The following is a 17,674-nucleotide window of genomic DNA, read 5'->3' on the forward strand; positions in this document are numbered from 1 at the left end:
CAGCTGCCATCTCACCCTCCCAGTCCACCAGCCACTGCCTTGCCACACATTCTCTCTGCCCCAGCTGCCCATCTCTGCCCCTCCTATCTGTCTGGTTGAATGTTTCTTCTTTAACCACTTGGTTATCAGACTTTCATATATTTTGATTTTCTGGCAGTTCTGGTTTGTTTTTTTTTTAATTGGTTGTTGTACTTCTTTTGGTAGTGCAAGGAAGTGAAGCGTGTCTACATGTGCCTCCATCTTGGATAGAAGTCCTCCCCATGTCTGCCTTTCTTGATTGCCTGAAAGCCCCATGGAAGTTTACTAATGAGTCCCAGAACTAATCAAAGTCTGATACATGCTTGGTGCTCAGTAAATCTTTGCTTATGAGTGAATGGATGAATGAGTAGCTAAGTGGATGGGTGGATGAGTGGATAAATGGATGGGTGGATGGATGGATGGATAAGTGTATGGGTAAATGGACTGACAGCTAGACAAATGTTCCTAACACTCTCTCATATTTCTGTATTTTTGCACATAATGTTCCCTGTGCCTAGCAAGTCTTTCTAACATTGTCCACCTAGCTAATTACTATTCATCTGTCAAGATACAGGTTTGATGTTTCNTCTTGGATAGAAGTCCTCCCCATGTCTGCCTTTCTTGATTGCCTGAAAACCCCATGGAAGTTTACTAATGAGTCCCAGAACTAATCAAAGTCTGATACATGCTTGGTGCTCAGTAAATCTTTCTTTGCTTATGAGTGAATGGATGAATGAGTAGATAAGTGGATGGGTGGATGAGTGGATAAATGGATGGGTGGATGGATGGATGGATAAGTGTATGGGTAAATGGACTGACAGCTAGACAAATGTTCCTAACACTCTCTCATATTTCTGTACTTTTGCACATAATGTTCCCTGTGCCTAGCAAGTCTTTCTAACATTGTCCACCTAGCTAATTACTATTCATCTGTCAAGATACAGGTTTGATGTTTCCTCTTCCAGTAAGTTCTCCCTAACCACACCTGCCTAGGTTAGGTGCCCAGCTTGTTGCTCCTGCAACCGCCACAGTAACCTTCACTGTGCAGGATTGTGGGTTTGGGTTTACTTGTCTTTAGGCTCTAAGTTCTTTGACAGCAGACCTGACCAGCTCTTGTCCAGCACTGATCCCACTTCCTGTGGTAGAGCAGGATCTCCATAGATTTCTAATGAATTTAGAATAAAACTGAAAGTAATGAAGACATGTCATTTGTTTCTAGAGAATGATATGGCAGGCGGAAGACACTTTGGATGAGCTGAATAAGGAGTTCTTCTGGCTCACTGCTCATGCCCTAGAGCTCCAGAGAGAAGAGGACAATCCAAGCCAACCACCCCCAAGCAAGAGCAGTACATTTGTGGTAAGCCCCACAGACTAATGTCTCAGTGCCGGAGCTGTCCACAGTGTGGGGCCTGTGGGGTCACAGCCCCTTCCATAGAAAGAGCTTGGGACCAAAACAATGTTTTGACAATAAATCCCACAAGCTGAAGTCTGGTTTTGCCTGTTTGGTTTGGCAAATAGGTGTAGAAGCAGGGAAGCACATGTAGTCAGCTTGGGCTTGCAGGTGTCTAAGCAAATTGACATCCTGGAAAGATTGAGGAAGGGCATGAAAAGGGAACAATAAAACAGCTCATCCAGATACAGCCTGACTGATGTGCCTTGTTCTGGAACAAGGAGTTGTCCATGGGAAATATCTCCCATCTGGATCACTCCCCATCCTCTCTCAGGTCTCTGGAGGCATTGACATAGGAAGGTTGGAGGGGACAAAGACAAGAGATAGAAGTAATAATTCTCTTGTATCTGCACTGAGCTCAATAAAACTCTATTTACTAAAACAAGCAGCTGACTGATATGCCTCAGTCTGCCTATTTGATTTTTTTAAATACTGCATTAAAGTACTATTTCTCTTGGCCTGAGTTTTTTTATTAGAGCCCCCTAACCTTTGAGCCTTCAACCAGCTCCCCCTCATTTCACCTCATTTCCACCCTGCTGAGGTGGGCAATGCCCAGATGGCGGATGGGCATGGGCAGGCATTGACTGTCACCAGACTTCCCAGAGTGGGCATGTGCTGGGTTGCTCTGTGTCACCAAGGAGTCCCTCTTCATGACCAGGGCACCTGCCACAGTTACTCTGGGAGTGGGGGCCAGGAAGGGCTGATGGCAGGGAGAGCTCTGCTGCTCTCTGAATTCAGAGAATTCTATGAGAATGTCATGTGTGCCTGAGTCTTGATGCTAAAAGGTCTGGAAAATCAGTGTTTCTTGGTTAAACTGACCTCTCTCAATACAAAAATGACAAGAAAGACACCTGTTCCCAGAAAAAAAATGGCAGGAAAATTTATCTTGTGTGCAAATGAAGTGTGAAATACACAGATGCCCTTCCCAGCAGGACTGCAGGAGCCATGCCTCCTGAGGTCCCTGAACCCCTGAACCACTGAAGCTGGTCCTCCTTGTGAAATCCAAATGCAGGTGCTAGCATGCCAGCCTCCCTGTGTTCTAGCCTCAGCATATCCAGTGTTTCTTCCCTGAGCTTCATGGCAGTTCCATTGTGGGAAGACCAAGGAACTCAGATGGTAGTGATTTGACAACAATAAACTAACAGGAAAACTTCATGCCTAAAGAAACATTATGTAAATATCTGTTATTAGGGAAGGAAAACATAGGATGAGCTGAGGGTCTATAAAATGTGGCAAGATTTAATTACTCAATAATTGCTCCAACTTATTAATCATGATGATTGGGCAATGATATAATTAGTCGCTGTTATACCTTAATGTGACAACATAAACTTAGAAGATACAATGCCTTTATTAGAGACTCATAAGGTCAGTTCCCAGATGTAATTTGTTGGCACCTTCCCCAGTGTTCAGATGGGTATTGTTGCCTAGAGACTGTCAAAGTGACAATATCTATGCCAGGGTCACATCATGGGTCTGGGGCAGAGTGAGTTCAGAACTCTCCAGAGTCACCTCTCCTCTTTCCATTTGTGTCCTTCTCAGGTGGTTCCCACTGTCTTCCGTTTTGTGTTGCAGGAAGACAAACCTAACCCAGCAGAGGCAGGTGGCCCAGACAGAGGATGTCTGAGAACCTGGGCTCTGAGGAGTGACCAGGCCCTGATGCTGAAGGTGAGAAGGGCCCACCTGGCTCAGAGAATTGAAGACCTAGAATGGGAGTTGTCCCTGCTCCTCCAGGTGGCAGATGACACCATGTGTTCCTGAGTCACACAGGATGCTTCAGTGGCCGTCTGTAGGTGTGCATTCCCATGAAGAACATAGCCAGGTGAATCTGCTCACTCCTAATAGGAAGGAGTGGGTGTCTAAGGGGTCACCTGGGCTAGGAGTGTGTGCCTGGGTCTCTGACACACTCAGACTTCTTTCAAAGCCTGGACTTTGGTCTATGCTGATTTCTGTCTGTAGTCCTTTGAGGTGAAAATAAAATTACACAAGTTGAGAAAATCAATGTGTGTTTCCATCACTGAGTCTGTTTCTCAATCCTCTTGACAGGATGCTGGCCACTGGGTGCTGTGGTCTGGGCCATAGGCCTCCAAAAGTTTTACCTGGGGCACTTAGCTTTGGAGGTAAGAATGACAGGGTGGGGACTACTCAAACTGAGGTGCAGGTAAGCATGGAGTTCCCACACCCCTACCCTCTGTCATTGCTGTGTCCTTATGGGGGAGCCCAGGAGTCCATGTTCCCTTCTAGTGACCTCTTGGCTGATAGAGAGGCAGGCAATGATCTTGGGGCTACACTGAGGGCCTCCAGCACTGGAGGAGACACTCTGCTTCCCTAGAACAGCTAACACTTCACCCCCAATTGTCACTCTAGTTGAAACTCTCTTCCCCCTCTGAGACCTATCCCAGAGGCTGCTGGCTCCAGGAAGCTCTTCCCAACCTTTTTTCCAATCTCCTTCTCCTTGGATTTTCATGGAGTTTTGTCTACGATTTGCCTAATTTCTTGTTGTGCCACATTTTAGTCTACCTTCTAGAATATAAGTTCCTTAAAGGCAGAATGTATCATACACACACAGAGCTCAGCACATTGCTCTGTACCTATAGGGTACTGGGTGACCCAGAGGTGCCCCATGAATGTAACTGACAATTAGGGGTACAGACACTGACCCTGAGATCATAGTCACATTGGAGCCACCTCAGTATATGGGAAACTACACACACACCCACCAGCACAGAACTGAGTTCCAGCCTGGTTGACAAAGTAGGATAGAGGAAGGCACTTGTAGGTGAGGGAGATAGAGCTCCAGGGCTGGAGGCCTTGGGACAACTTCAAGGAGAGGATAGGACCCAAGCCTTGCAGGGTGTGAAATATGCGTGGTTGGAAAGGAGCAGGGAGAAGGGAAAGTACCTCAGGTTAGTTAGGTAGGTAGAAAGAGGAAAAAGTATTGGTATTGGCAAGGTATTGGTAAAAAAAAAAAAAATCAGGGCAGAGCCAGCTTAGAAAGAGGAAACTATGGAGGAAGTAGGGGTGGCAATGTCTTGAAGCCCCAGGAAACCTTGGCTCCAGGAGCTCCCCTTCCCTCCCCAGTTAGAGCTCCTTGGCCCATGGCCAGGCCACAGAACCATGTTCACCTCTTCTGATGACCCTCAAAACAGCCAGATCAAGCTGCACCTGGACTCCAATATCTTCTCATCTTGGTCCAAGTGTCCAGGCCCCTCCATGGAGCTGGGTTCCAGGCAGCAACCCAGGGGTCCTGAACAGATGCTTGCACAGGCCCTGGAGGAGCAGGCCCTCTCTGCTTCTCATTCGGTCCCTCAGTGTGGCCACCTCTGCCACGCCTCCCACATTTCAGGAGCTGCCACTGCAGGAGAGAGTATAAGTCTCCAAGGTCTCTGCTACCCATGAAATCCTATAACCAGAGACAACTGAGGAGGGACTAACTGTCACAAAGGCTACAGTCCCCCACAGGGTCCTCACTAAGGCCCAAAGTGAGACAAGTTGGTCTACTGACCGCCATCTGGTTTTTGCTCTTCTGGCTGGTACAACCTTCTCTGAAATGTTCATCACTATTCTCTAGAGATGAGTGACAACTGTCCCTTTTAGTAGCAGCAAGTTCCTGGGCCAGGACAGAAGGAAGGTCATTTCCCACTCCTGGCCAAAAAACAAAAGCACCAGTGATACTATTTCTCTCCTGTCTAGCTTTCAAGCAGCCTTCTATGTCTTCAAACTGCTTCCTGTGGTCTCCAAGAGGTGTCCTGCCTGTGGTCTGAAGGATTAGCCTGAAAGAGCCAGCTGGAGTAGAAGGCTTGTCCAACCAGATCTGAACTCAGGGCTACCTCTCAAAGGTCCTAAATCAACCATCAAGCAGCCAGGCATTTAGCATATGTGGAGCCCACCCTTCATTTAGAGGGAAACAATGTGGGAGGGGGAAGGTGGTTGGCCTGGGCTGTCACAGTGTGGGCTCCTGCACCAGGAGAATATTGACACCTGAAGAATTCAAAGTGGAGGTGGGCTCAGCACATAACAAACAGTATGTGATTATAGAGGGCCAGAATGTCTGTATATATAACCAACTCTAGCATGGACACCAGGATTCACAGTTTGAGTCCAAGGTCACAGGCCATTGTAAGGAAAGTGGATTTTAAGGTCATTAACCAGGAGAATAATATAGTCTGAGGGCATAAATTCCATTTCTTTCTGAGCATGAGCTGTGTACAGGAGAGCCCCTGACTCAACTGCATGTGGTACACAGCCTGCACAGTGCTCAGCCCATTCCAGTTTCCCAAGTGGTTGTTCTCACTTCCCCCTAAGCAGGTGCTTTCTAAATGTGAATACCTGGACTAGCAGCTTTAAATACATGATCTCTTTTAGTGCCCACAGAAATCTTACTGGTTAGGTGGTACCATTTCTGTTCAGAGGGTGGAGAAATAGTGCTAAGTGACAGGGTTCTTATTCTGCGTGTCGACAAAACCCATGTTCTTAACTACCATGATACAGTCTTTGCCAGCAACAGGCTCACCAGGGACTGTGCTGAATTCTACATGTGATTTGTAATGAGCAGTCCAGCACGTGCCCAGAGTCCCATAGGAAGTGGTATTTGACTTGCCTGGGCCAAAGGTTCCAACGCATGCTCTGCAGAAACTGAGGGTCTGCCCTGGGCAGCTGTCAGAGTAGTATAAGGATTCACCTTCACTTCCTAAGTATAATTTCTTAACTATTTCTAAAACTGAAAATTAAAAAAAATACATTCAAAGATGTAACAGCCAACATACTAATAATTGGAAATCACCAAAGTTTTAACTTCAGCTGCTAGTTTAGTGTGTTTGAATGTAGACTCTAAAATAAGTTTCCTGCCCACTCTAATTTTTAAATATCCTGACACTGTAAAACAAATGGCAGAGACCATAGTGATTCAAACCTCTGTCCCATCAATTCTGGTAGACTGGAGCAGAGAGTGAGAATTAGCTCTTATTAAAATGGAGTCCAGAAAAGCAAGAAAAACTTAGAGTGAAAAACAAACCCAGGACTTCTGGTCAGGATGGTAGCATAGGCAGATTGCTTGCCTCCTCATGGAACCACAATGAAATTACAACTAAAATATAGAACAACCATCACTCAGAACCAACATAAGTCGTGTTGAATGAAAGTCTGACAAATATGGAATTAAAGAAACCACATCTATCCACACCAATCCAGCAGACTGGTGCCATATCTCTGATTCCACCAAGCTGGCTAACACTGTTTGACCCACCTTGGAGATCCCCAGAGACTCTGCGCCACCCAGCTTATATGCCCAACCAAGGTGCTTTACTATGTGAATGGCTGGTCTTGGCTCATGCTTCACAACATCATAAATCCTCTCAAACAAGGAGCAGCTAGCCTCAGTGAGTCCCAGGCCTGGAACTAGCAGCCTAGATTCACAGCTTGGCTTCTCCTGGAAATCTCCAAGACCCACAGAATTAGCAGCCTTCTCAGATTGCTTTATAACTCAGTCAAATTGGCCTTGGGCAAAAGACAGGTGAAGGCTCATGTTTGCCTGAACCACCCAGGAAACCCTAGGGTCAGTGCACCCAATAAACAGCTACAGATCAAGATCACATCAGAGTACCACCTCCCTGTCCCTGGACAGCTGATCCTCCATGGAGGAAGGAAATTGGAGGTAAGTTGTAATAGCCAATCCTTGCAGCTGACTGACCTAGGTAAATCTCATCCATTGATCTGCCAACAGCAATCAAGGCTCAACTACAAGAGAAGGGTGTACTCAGCCCAACACAAAGAGCATACCTTGAGTACTCAGCTTGGGTAATAGGGGAGGCTGTGCCACTGGACCCTACAGGATACCTACTACATTAGGCCACACTACCAAGAAACAGAGTCAAAGCAGCTCTACCTAATACATGGAAACAAACACAGGAAGGCTGCTAAAATGAGGACACAAAGAAACATGGCTGAAATGAAAGAACAGATCATAACTCCAGAAAAAGAGCAAAACAAAATAGAGATAAGCAACCTGTCAGATGCAGAGTTCAAAATACTGGTTAATAAGATGCTCAAGAACTGGAGGATAAGGTAGAAAAAAACTCCCAGAAAGAGCAAGAAAGGGAAAAAATACTAAAAAAAAAAAAAAGAATGCAAAGGGGTTAAGGAAACTGCAGGACAACATGAAACATAATATTATCCATATAATAGGGATACCAGAAGGAGAAAAATAGGAGCAAGAGATAGAAAACCTGTTTGAAAAAGTAATGATGGAAGACTTTCTTAATTCAATGAGAGAAAAAGTCACACAAGTCCAGGATGCACAGAGGGTCCCAATCAAGAGGAACCCAAAGAGGCCTATTCCAAGGCACATCATAATTAAAATGGCAAAATTAAAAAACAAAGAGAGAATCTTAAATGTGCAAGGGAGAAACAAGAAGTAACACACAAGGGACCTCTGATAAGGCTAGCAGCTGACTTCTCAACAGAAACACTACAAGTCAGAAGGCAATGGTAGGAAATATTCCAAGCAATGAAAGCAACCAACACTACTCTACCTAGCAAAGCTCTCAATTAAAATGGAATTTGAAATAAGGACATTCCCAGACAAAAGAAGGCTAAAAGAATACACCTTCACCCAACCAGCTTGCAAGATATACTAAAAGGATTGTTTTAAGAAAATGAAGAAAAAGAGTGAGAAAGAGAGGAACACAGACACAAAGGAGAAAAATGAATAAGTACCTATCAATAATAACCTTAAATATAAATGGATTAAATGCTCTAATCAAAAGGCATTGGGTAGCTGAATGAATAAGAAAACATGACCTGTGCATAAGCTGCCTACCAAAGACCTACCTCAACACACAAAAGACATACACAGACTGAAAGTGAAGGGTTGGAGAAAAATATTCCAAGCAAATGGACAGGGAAAAAAAGCTGGGGTAGCAATACTTACATCAGACAAAACAGACTTCAAAACAAAGGCCACAAAAAGAGACACTGAAGGACACTTTATAATACTCAAGGAAGGAATTCATCAAGAAATAAATATTGTAAACATGTACACACACAGCATAGGAGCACCAAAATATATAAGGAAAATCTTGGAGGACTTCAAGAAATATATTGACCGCAACACAATTATAGTAGGGGATTTTAACACTCCACTGTCAACAATGAATAGATCTTCCAAACAAAATATCAACAAGGGTATTGTAGCATTGAACATTGACCTAAATCAAATGGACTCAAGTAATATATATAAAACCTTTCATTCCAAGGAAGCAAAACACACATTCTGTTCAAATGCACATGGAACATTTTCAAAGGTAGATCACGTGATAAGACACAAAACAAGACTCAACAATTCAGGAATATTGGAATCATATCAAGCATTTTCTCTGACAACAAGGGCTTAAAACTAGAAACCAACCTCAAGACCGTTCAAACTCACAGAGATTGAAGAGCATGCTATTAAACAATGAATGAGTTAATAATGAGGTCAAGAAAGAAATCAAAAAGTTTCTGGAAACAAATAAAAATGAATACACAACAGTCCAAAACCTATGGGACACAGTGCAGACAGTCCTGAAAAAAAGTTCATAAAAATACAGACCTACCTATAAAAGATAGAAACATTTCAAAGAAACAACTTAACCCTATGCCTACAAGAACTTAAGGAACAACAACAAAGACAAACCAGAGCAAGTAGGAAGGAGATAATGAAGATCAAAGGAGAATTAAATGACATAGAGATTAAAAGAACAATTCAAAAGATCAAATAGTCCAGGAGCTGGTTCTTTGAAAAGGTAAACAAAATCGACAATCTATTAACCAGATACATCAAGAAAAAAAGAGAAAGGACCCAAATAAAGAAAATCAGAAACAAAAGAGGAGAAATGACAAATGATAGCACAGAAATGCAAAGGACTGAAAGAAATTACTACAAACAACTATATGCCAAGAAATTTGAAAACCTGAGAGAAATTAACAAATTTTTAGAAACATGTGATCTTCCAAAACTGAATCAAGAAGAAGCAGAAAGCCCAAACAGACCTATAACAGCTGGTGAAATTGGAGCAATAATTAAAAAAGCTCCTGGCACACAAAAGCCCTGGACTAGATGGTTTCACAGGAGAATTCTACAAAACCTTTAAGGAAAAGCTAACCCATATTAGTCACAGAATTTAAAAAAAATCCCAGAAGAGGGACAACTCCCAAACTCTTTTTATGAAGCCAGCTTCATCCAAATCCCAAAACTAGATAAAGACACTACAAGGAAAAAAAAAAACCTACAGGCCAATATCTCTGATGAATATAGATACTAAAATTCTCAACAAAATACTGGCAAATCACATCCAGCAATACATTAAATAGGTCATATACCATGATCAAGTGGGGTTCATCCCAGGGATGCAAGGATGGTACAATATTTGCAAGTCAATAAATGTAGTACATCACATAAACAAAACACAAGATGAAAATCACATGATCATATCAATAGATGTGGAAAAGCATTTGATAAGTTATAGCACCCATTTGTGATAAAAACACTCAGCAAAGTGGGAATAGAGGGAACATTCCTTAACACAGTAAAAGCCATATACGAGAAACCTACTACCAACATCATACTCAATGGGCAAAACTAAAAGCTTACCCACTAAGATGAGGAACAAGACAAGTGTGTCCAGTTTCACCACTTCCATTCAACATATTATTGGAAGTTTTAGGCACAGCAATCAGACAAGAAAAAGAAATAAAAGCCCTCCAAATTGGAAAGGAGGAAGTAAAACAGTCATTGTTTGCAGATGACATGATAATGTACATAGAAAACCCTATAGACTCCACCAAAAAACTATTCTACCTAATAAGTGAATTTGGAAAAACAGCAGGATACAAAGTCAACATTCAGAAATTGAAGGTATTTTTGTACATCAGAAACAGAAATCAAGAAAAAAATCTCACTTGCTATAGCAACAAGAAAAATTAAGTACCTAGGAATAAACTTAACCAAGGAGGTAAAAGACCTGTACACAGAAAACTACACAACAGTGAAGAAAGAAATTAAGGAAGACACAAATAAATGGAAGCGTTACCATGTTCATGTATCAGAAGAACTAACGTAATCAAAATGTCCATACTACTCAAAGCAATTTATGGATTCAACACAATCCTTATTAAAGTACCAATGACATATTTGACAGATATAAAACAAACATTTCAAATATTTATATGAAACCATAAATGATCCCATATAGCTGCAGCATTTTGAGAAAGAAGAACAAGATAGGAGGGATCACAATACCTAATATCAAACTATATTACAAGGCCACTGTAATCAAAAGAGTATGGTACTAGCATAAGAACAGACACACAAACCAATGGAAGAGAATAGAGAGCCCAGAAGAGAGCCAATGGAAGAGAATAAGCCCACGTCTCTATGGTCAATTAATATTCAACAAAGTGGGCAGAAACATAAAATGGAGTACAAATAGCCTCTTCAACAAATGGTGTTGTGAGATCTGGACAGCTACATGCAAAAAAAAAAAAAAAAAGAAAGAAAGAAAAAGAAACTCAACTACCAACTTACACCATATACAAAATTAAACTCAAGATGAATAAAAGACTTAAATATAAGTCATGACACCATAAAGGTTCTACAGTAGAACACTGGAGGTAAAATTTCATATATCCCACATAGCAATAGTTTCACTGATATGTTTCCAGAGCAAGGGAACATAAAGGAAAGAATAAACAGATGGGACTGCATCAAATTACTAAGTTTCTCCACAGCTAAAAAAAAAATCAGCAAAATGAAAAGGAAACCAAACATATGGGAAAATATATTTGCCAGTGATACCTCAAACAAGGATTTGATCTCCAAAATGCATAAAGAACTCACACAACTCCACACCAGGAAGACAAAAAATCTAATTAAAGAATGGGCAAAGGACCTGAACAGACTGTTCTCCAAGGAGGACATATAGAGGGCCCAGATACATATAAAAGGATGCTCAGCATCACTAGCCATCAGAGAGATGCACATTAAAATCATAATGAGATACAACTTCATACTTGTCAAAATGGCCATCATAAACAAATTACAAACAACAAGTGCTGATGAGGTGGTGGAGAAAAGGGAACCCTAGTATACTCTTGGTGGGAAAGCAGACTGGTGTAGCCACTGTGGAAAACTGTGAAATTTCCCCAGAAAACTATAAATGGAATTGCCTTTGACATGACAAATGCACTACAAGTATTATACCCTAAGAATCCTGAAATACCTATTCAAAAGAACTTATGCACTCCAATGTTCATAATAGAGTTATTTATAATAGCCAAGTGCTAGAAACAGCCTAAGTGCCTATCAGTAAATGAGTGGATCAAAAAAAAAACTCTGCTACATTATGCAATGGAATTCTACATAGCAGAAAGAAAGAAAGAGGTAGCATATGATCTCACCTTTAAGTGGAGCCTGATCCATTTATCAGGTTCAACAAAATAAACAAGCGAGCAAAACAGAACCAGAGACATTGAAATAAAGAACAAACTGACATTGACCAGATGAGACTGGGAAGGAGGATAATGAGGAAAAGAAGGGGAAGGGTCAAATCAAGGAACATGTATAAAGGACTCATGGACAAAGACAATGGTGGAGAGGACAAATGTGGAAGGTGGGGTTGGGTAGGGCAGGGGAAAACAATGGGCAGAAATGGGAACAACTGTAACTGAACAACAACAAAAAAGTGAAAATGGGAAAAACCACTTGTCATAGTAAAAAAAAGAAAAAAAGGATGCTCAGGTAACTTAGGTGGACCTTAATGACATAAAAAAAGATCCATTCAGAAACAAAGGATTCGCTTATTGAAATAAAGAACAATTTACAGGGAAAAACTGTACAATGGATGAAGCTGAGAATCAGATCAATGATTTGGAACATAAAGAAGCAAAAAATAGCCAATCAGAAGAACAAGAAAAAAAGAATCCAAAAAAATTAGAATAGTGGAAGCAGCCTCTGAGACAACTTCAAAAGATCCAACATTTTCATCATAGGTGTGCTAGAAAGAGAGAAAGAGCAAGAAATTGAAAATCTATTTGAAAAACTAGTGAAAGAAAACTTCCCTAACTTGGTGAAGGAAACAAACATGCAAGTCCAGGAAGCAGAGAGAGTCCCAAACACAATGGATGGGAGGAAGAGGCCCACCCTAAGACACACCATAATTAAAATGCCAAAGATTAAAGATAAAGAGATGAGAGGATGGTGTGGGAGAAAGGGTAAGAGGTGAAGGAATTAAGTAGTACAAATAGGTAGTTAACTAATAGCCCAGTGGATGTAAAATACAGTATAGGACAGGGAGTAGCCAAAGAAGTTACACACATGACCTGTTGACATGAACAAGGTTGGAGGGATTGCCTGAGGGAGTGGGGCATGCTGGGTGGAGGGGGGCAGGGAGGTAAAATCAGGACAACTGTAATAGCATAATCAATAAAATATAAATAAAATAAAATATCCTGACATGCAAAGCTCGACATTTTGGGAAGGTATAGTAGATGATCTGTATAAATACAAATTTTTCTCAATAATGTGCAAACATAAACAGAAAGTGAGGCATTGGCATGGGTCTGTCATCGAGCACTACCCATGCCTCCTATTTAAAATACTTTTTATCTGTCAGAAGAGCCTCCTTACTCTCACTGACTACTTTATGATAAGTTACTTTTATGAACTTGAGCCCATAATATAACATACAACTAAAAGGTGGACTTTTTTAACATCATACACTTTCTCCTGCTAAACTTTTGTTGGCAGTAAGACACCCTACTCAAAGTGTGTCTTACTTTCTAGGTGTGGGGCTGGCTCTGCAGTGACTCACCCTGCCCCTCTGGGTGAAGCCCTAGGCCTCCAACACTTTTGTAAAGAAGGCATTATTTCCCCTCCATGGGCAGCATCTGTGGGGAAAACACCTCAGTATTTCCATGTTGGGAGGAGCTCCTAGCCTGTTCCACCCATACTACAGAGAAGGGACAGTCCCAAAACTCATCAGGGCCTGTCATGGCCCTGCCCCATTCCACCTGTATTCCTTCCTCTCAGTGTTTTTGACAACATTAACTTGTAGCACTGATGTGTCAAGGACAGTCTTCTCTCCCAGCATGCCCCCAGGCACTGCTGGGGCGTCAGGAAGGTCAGAGGACTGAGGCAGAGCCATCCTTGGGATGGGCAACCCTGGCAGCCCCTGCATGTAGCTTTACAAACAGAGAAGACCTGCTACAGAGAGAAACAGGAATGGCCTGTGCGGTGAAAGATGCTTATGCTCCAACCTGGGTAATGGACATATTAATGAGATTTTTGCATTTCACTGACAGTTAAGGCTGGGACAAATGGCAACTCCATGCAGGTCCCAGAACTGTGGCTCCCTCTTTCACAGGGCAGAGTTGTAGCCTGAGATGGACCTCAGTTCACTGCTAGCTGTGCCACCTCCTAGGTGAGTGACAAAAAAGCAAGCAACTTAAACTCTCTGCACCTTGGTTTCTCCATCAGTAAAGCAAGGGTGATTCCCTTGTGGGGAGGTGGAGGAGGGTATTAGAGGGATTAATGGTGATGAGCAGAGACTTGACTTGGGGTGATGAACACAATAGAGTGTATAGATGATGTGTTACAGAATTGTGCATCTGAAACCTACATAATTTTGTTAACCAGTGTCACCCCAATAAATTCAATGAAAAAAGTGGGGGAAAGAGTGATTTCTGAGGCTTGAATTGCTAGATTCCCAAGGCTTATACTGCTAGAATTAGAAATAGTATGCATTGAGCTCTGGCTGGTGTGGCTTAGTGGACTGAGCACCACACTGTAAACTAGAAGGTCACAGGTTTGATTCCCATTCAGTTTGAAACCCATGCCTGGGTTTCAGGCCAGGAAGAACTTGGGGGCTATAGCAAAAGTTGGTGATGGACCCTCACCCCTCAGCTTTGACATAGCCTGAGACCTCATTCTGTCTGTGAGAAATCTTCTACTCTCTTGGCTGCCTTACTTCCCCTGCCTGACTTAAGCCTGAAACAATGACAGAGGGTGGTGCAGCCCTGTGTCGGGAAGGGCAGGTTCCCAGGATGATCAGGCCTAAGAAAGAATACATAAAATCCTGTGAAGCCTGCTTTGCTAAGAATGCCCTCAATTTTCTGATAAAAGTCCATAGGAAATGAGTTTGTTTCCCAGAGTTTTGTAGCCCTTTAGCTAACTGACTCTGACTCAGAATAAGCCCTCGTAGTTCTTTGTATGTCATCTATTATTTGATCCTTACTGCCTGACAGTGATTAATGAGCTTTACCAAAATACCATTTTTATTTTGAGGAAGTTCTGAATCATAGAAAAGTGAGTGGTCTGGCCCCAATACAAAAGGTGGGTAGGGATCCAGAGCTGACTTCAAGTGCCAGGTCAAGCCCTCTCTTCCTTTTCTTCCACGCTTGAGAGCTCAAGAGAATTTGGCCACTGTTTCCAGGCTCTCTCTGGGTTGAGGTCAAGGATAAATGTCAACTTTCCACAGAGTTGCTGCCCATCTCTGGCCAAAATGAAGCTTAGTAAGGCAAAGGCCAGTTTTTGACTTAGTTCAGCTTCATGTTGGAGCCAAGCCTTCTTTATTGGGGGAGGAAATAAACATACAGCTCTTAGGGTCCAAGGACTTGTCCCTACCTTAGAGACAGTGGAGAAAGTGGCTCAACCCCAGCTCTACCTTTTCCCAGCAGGTGACCCCAGATACATTACTTAAAGTTTTAATTTCTTACCTCTGAGGAGTAGACAGAGATGAAACCTAACTCACAGGCTGGAGATGAGGACTATATGAGACAAGCCTTTTAGAACAGAACTTGACACACAGAATGTGCCAATAAATGTTAACTTTTATTATTTTATTTGATCTATAATAAGAATTCAATTGGATAAGCACTTGATTGAGAATGTGCTGTATAAAATAAGGCATTCTTCTAAATTCTGCAGACCATAGGCTGAATTAGAATGTGGTGATTAGAACACTCATTAGGTTGCAGTGACTTGATCCTTTTTTTTAAGTGCACAAATTCTAAGGGAGAGGGTCCAAGTGGGAATCAGGAAAACTTTTGTAGACATGTTGATGCTGAAGCTGAGCCTTTAAGTTGGGATTCTGCAGTTGGAGATGGTGGAAGGAGATGGAATTTACCAGGCAGAGGGACAGCATGTGCCAGAGCCTAGAGTCTAGGAAGGGAGCATGTCCAGGGAACCATGGTTTGGTACAGGCTGGGACACATGGAGGTATGCTGAGCAGGGCAGGACCTGCACCCAAGGAACTACTTTGAAGCTGGGTTTTGCTCCTTGCTGGGAGGTCTTTGGTGAGTCACCTGAACTTCTGACTCCACAGATATAAAATGGGTGATATAACACACCTACCTCATGGGTAATTGCAAAGACTGAATGCTTAGCTGCGTTTAAGAAGCACTGTAGAAACTGTAAAGCATTATGCAAATAACAGCAGTTTCTGTTGTGGGCCCTCCGAGGAGTCAGAGGCAAGAGACCCACTCCCTGGGCTCCATTGCAACTTGGGGAGGGGAGAGAAACTGCCTAGGCTGATAGGCTGGGAGGCTTTCCTGCTGCTGTTGCATGCTCCCCTCCTTTGCTGTCATCCTGAACTCTGGTGTCAAACTTGAGGCAGAACCAGGACACACTGAGTATGCAATATGAATTCCCAGGCTCGTTTAGAGTTTTAAGTATCAGTGCACACTTGTCCAGAAGATAGCAAAACACTGAAAGAAATCTGAGTCAATGCTTCTCAGACAGATGGATTTCAAGTTTAGTTTCTCCTTATCCTTGGAACATATTTCAAAAAGGAAGGAAGGAGGGAAGGAAGGAAGAAAGGAAAGAAGGAAGGAAGGAAAGGACATTTATTTACCTGGCAGGGGAGATACCATGATCATGAAGGTGGTTTTCCCAGGGCGAGCTTACCCGTGGCATTCTGGATGTGTTGACCACTGCAATTTCCCCAAATGTGGAAATTCAACTGCATAATTTGTGGTAGTGGGAAACTGCATTCACATTCTCCCCTGAATGAAAAAGAAAAAGAAAAAGGGAAAAGTTTCTAGCAAAAGATTACTCCTGCAGAGAGTAGAGTAGCTTTTCTTTTCTATTCTCCTGCATATCTGATTTGATTTGCATAGTAGGGGTTGGGAGAGGGGAAGAATTGAAACTGAAAAAGCTGGCATTCATGCTGCCTGTCACCTACCAGACCCAATAAACAGAGACAGGGATGGAATTTTTATGGGCATTTTATTCAGGTGGCCATCCATCAGAGAAGACAGTGCATTTGTACCTTAACAGATCACCATAAAATCCATTTTAAACCAACTCTTTTTATAAGAAGAAAAGTGTAGGTAAGGGGATTGGAATTCAGGGAAAGTCAATCAGATAAAAACCTGCAGCATTTTCTCATTTGTGTCCTGGGTGGTGGGTGTCTTACCCTGGAGTACAATGTCAGATACCATCTTGATTGCTTGCAGTCCTCCTGAGGCACAAAGGTGGAACTGCTTATGGTCTCTTGGAATGAAGGTTGGTCACAACTTCAGTTCCTGAAACAATAACTTTTGTTAAAGATTTTATTTATTTGTGTTAGACAGAGGGGGAAAGGGGAGAGAGAGAGAGAGAGAGAGAGAGAAAACATTAATGTGTGGTTGCCTCTTGTGCACCCCCTACTGGGAACCTGACCTGACTTGGACCACAACCCAGGCATGTGCCCTGACTGGGAATCGAACCAGCGATCCTTTGGTTCGAAGGCTGACACTCAATCCACTGAGCCACACCAGCCAAGGCCAATACCTTTTTACATACATTGATTACTAAGCTTATTAGCTATTACCTGAAACTAAAATTTTTCCAACATATGAGTCCCAAATCAGAATCAGAAGGTTGGTGGCTTCAGTGAAGTCAGTTTCTGATGCAGAATTAAAACCTGGGTCTATCAAATAATTATTTCCCAATCCCTTAGCCCCGCACTTCAAGGGTTCCAGTATTGAAACATCAGTGATTATTATCAAAAATCAATAATAGGAAAAAGCATAGGATTTGAAGTCAGGATAGCTGGTTCTTGTACTCTGCTCACTGGCTGTAATTTTTACCTCCTCTTTGCTGGAAAGCCCATTTTTTCTTTAGAAAAATGGGGTAATTATGTAACAGGGCACAGGGTGAGAGGTGCCTGGGAAATGGGAGAAAACCCTCAC

The 17,674-nt window shown here is 42.4% G+C and overlaps 1 non-coding gene across 1 annotated transcript; it reads left to right on the forward strand.

Annotated features, from left to right (window-relative positions):
- Positions 1 to 16,345: 16,345 nt before the first annotated feature.
- Positions 16,346 to 16,505, forward strand: LOC118980616 (U1 spliceosomal RNA). The gene has a single exon (XR_005065148.1). It is a non-coding gene; the product is annotated as a U1 spliceosomal RNA (small nuclear RNA).
- Positions 16,506 to 17,674: the final 1,169 nt, after the last annotated feature.

Source organism: Sturnira hondurensis, unplaced genomic scaffold (assembly GCF_014824575.4).
Source record: "Sturnira hondurensis isolate 20B ecotype Veracruz unplaced genomic scaffold, ASM1482457v3 Scaffold0022910, whole genome shotgun sequence".
Classification (NCBI taxonomy): domain Eukaryota; kingdom Metazoa; phylum Chordata; class Mammalia; order Chiroptera; family Phyllostomidae; genus Sturnira; species Sturnira hondurensis.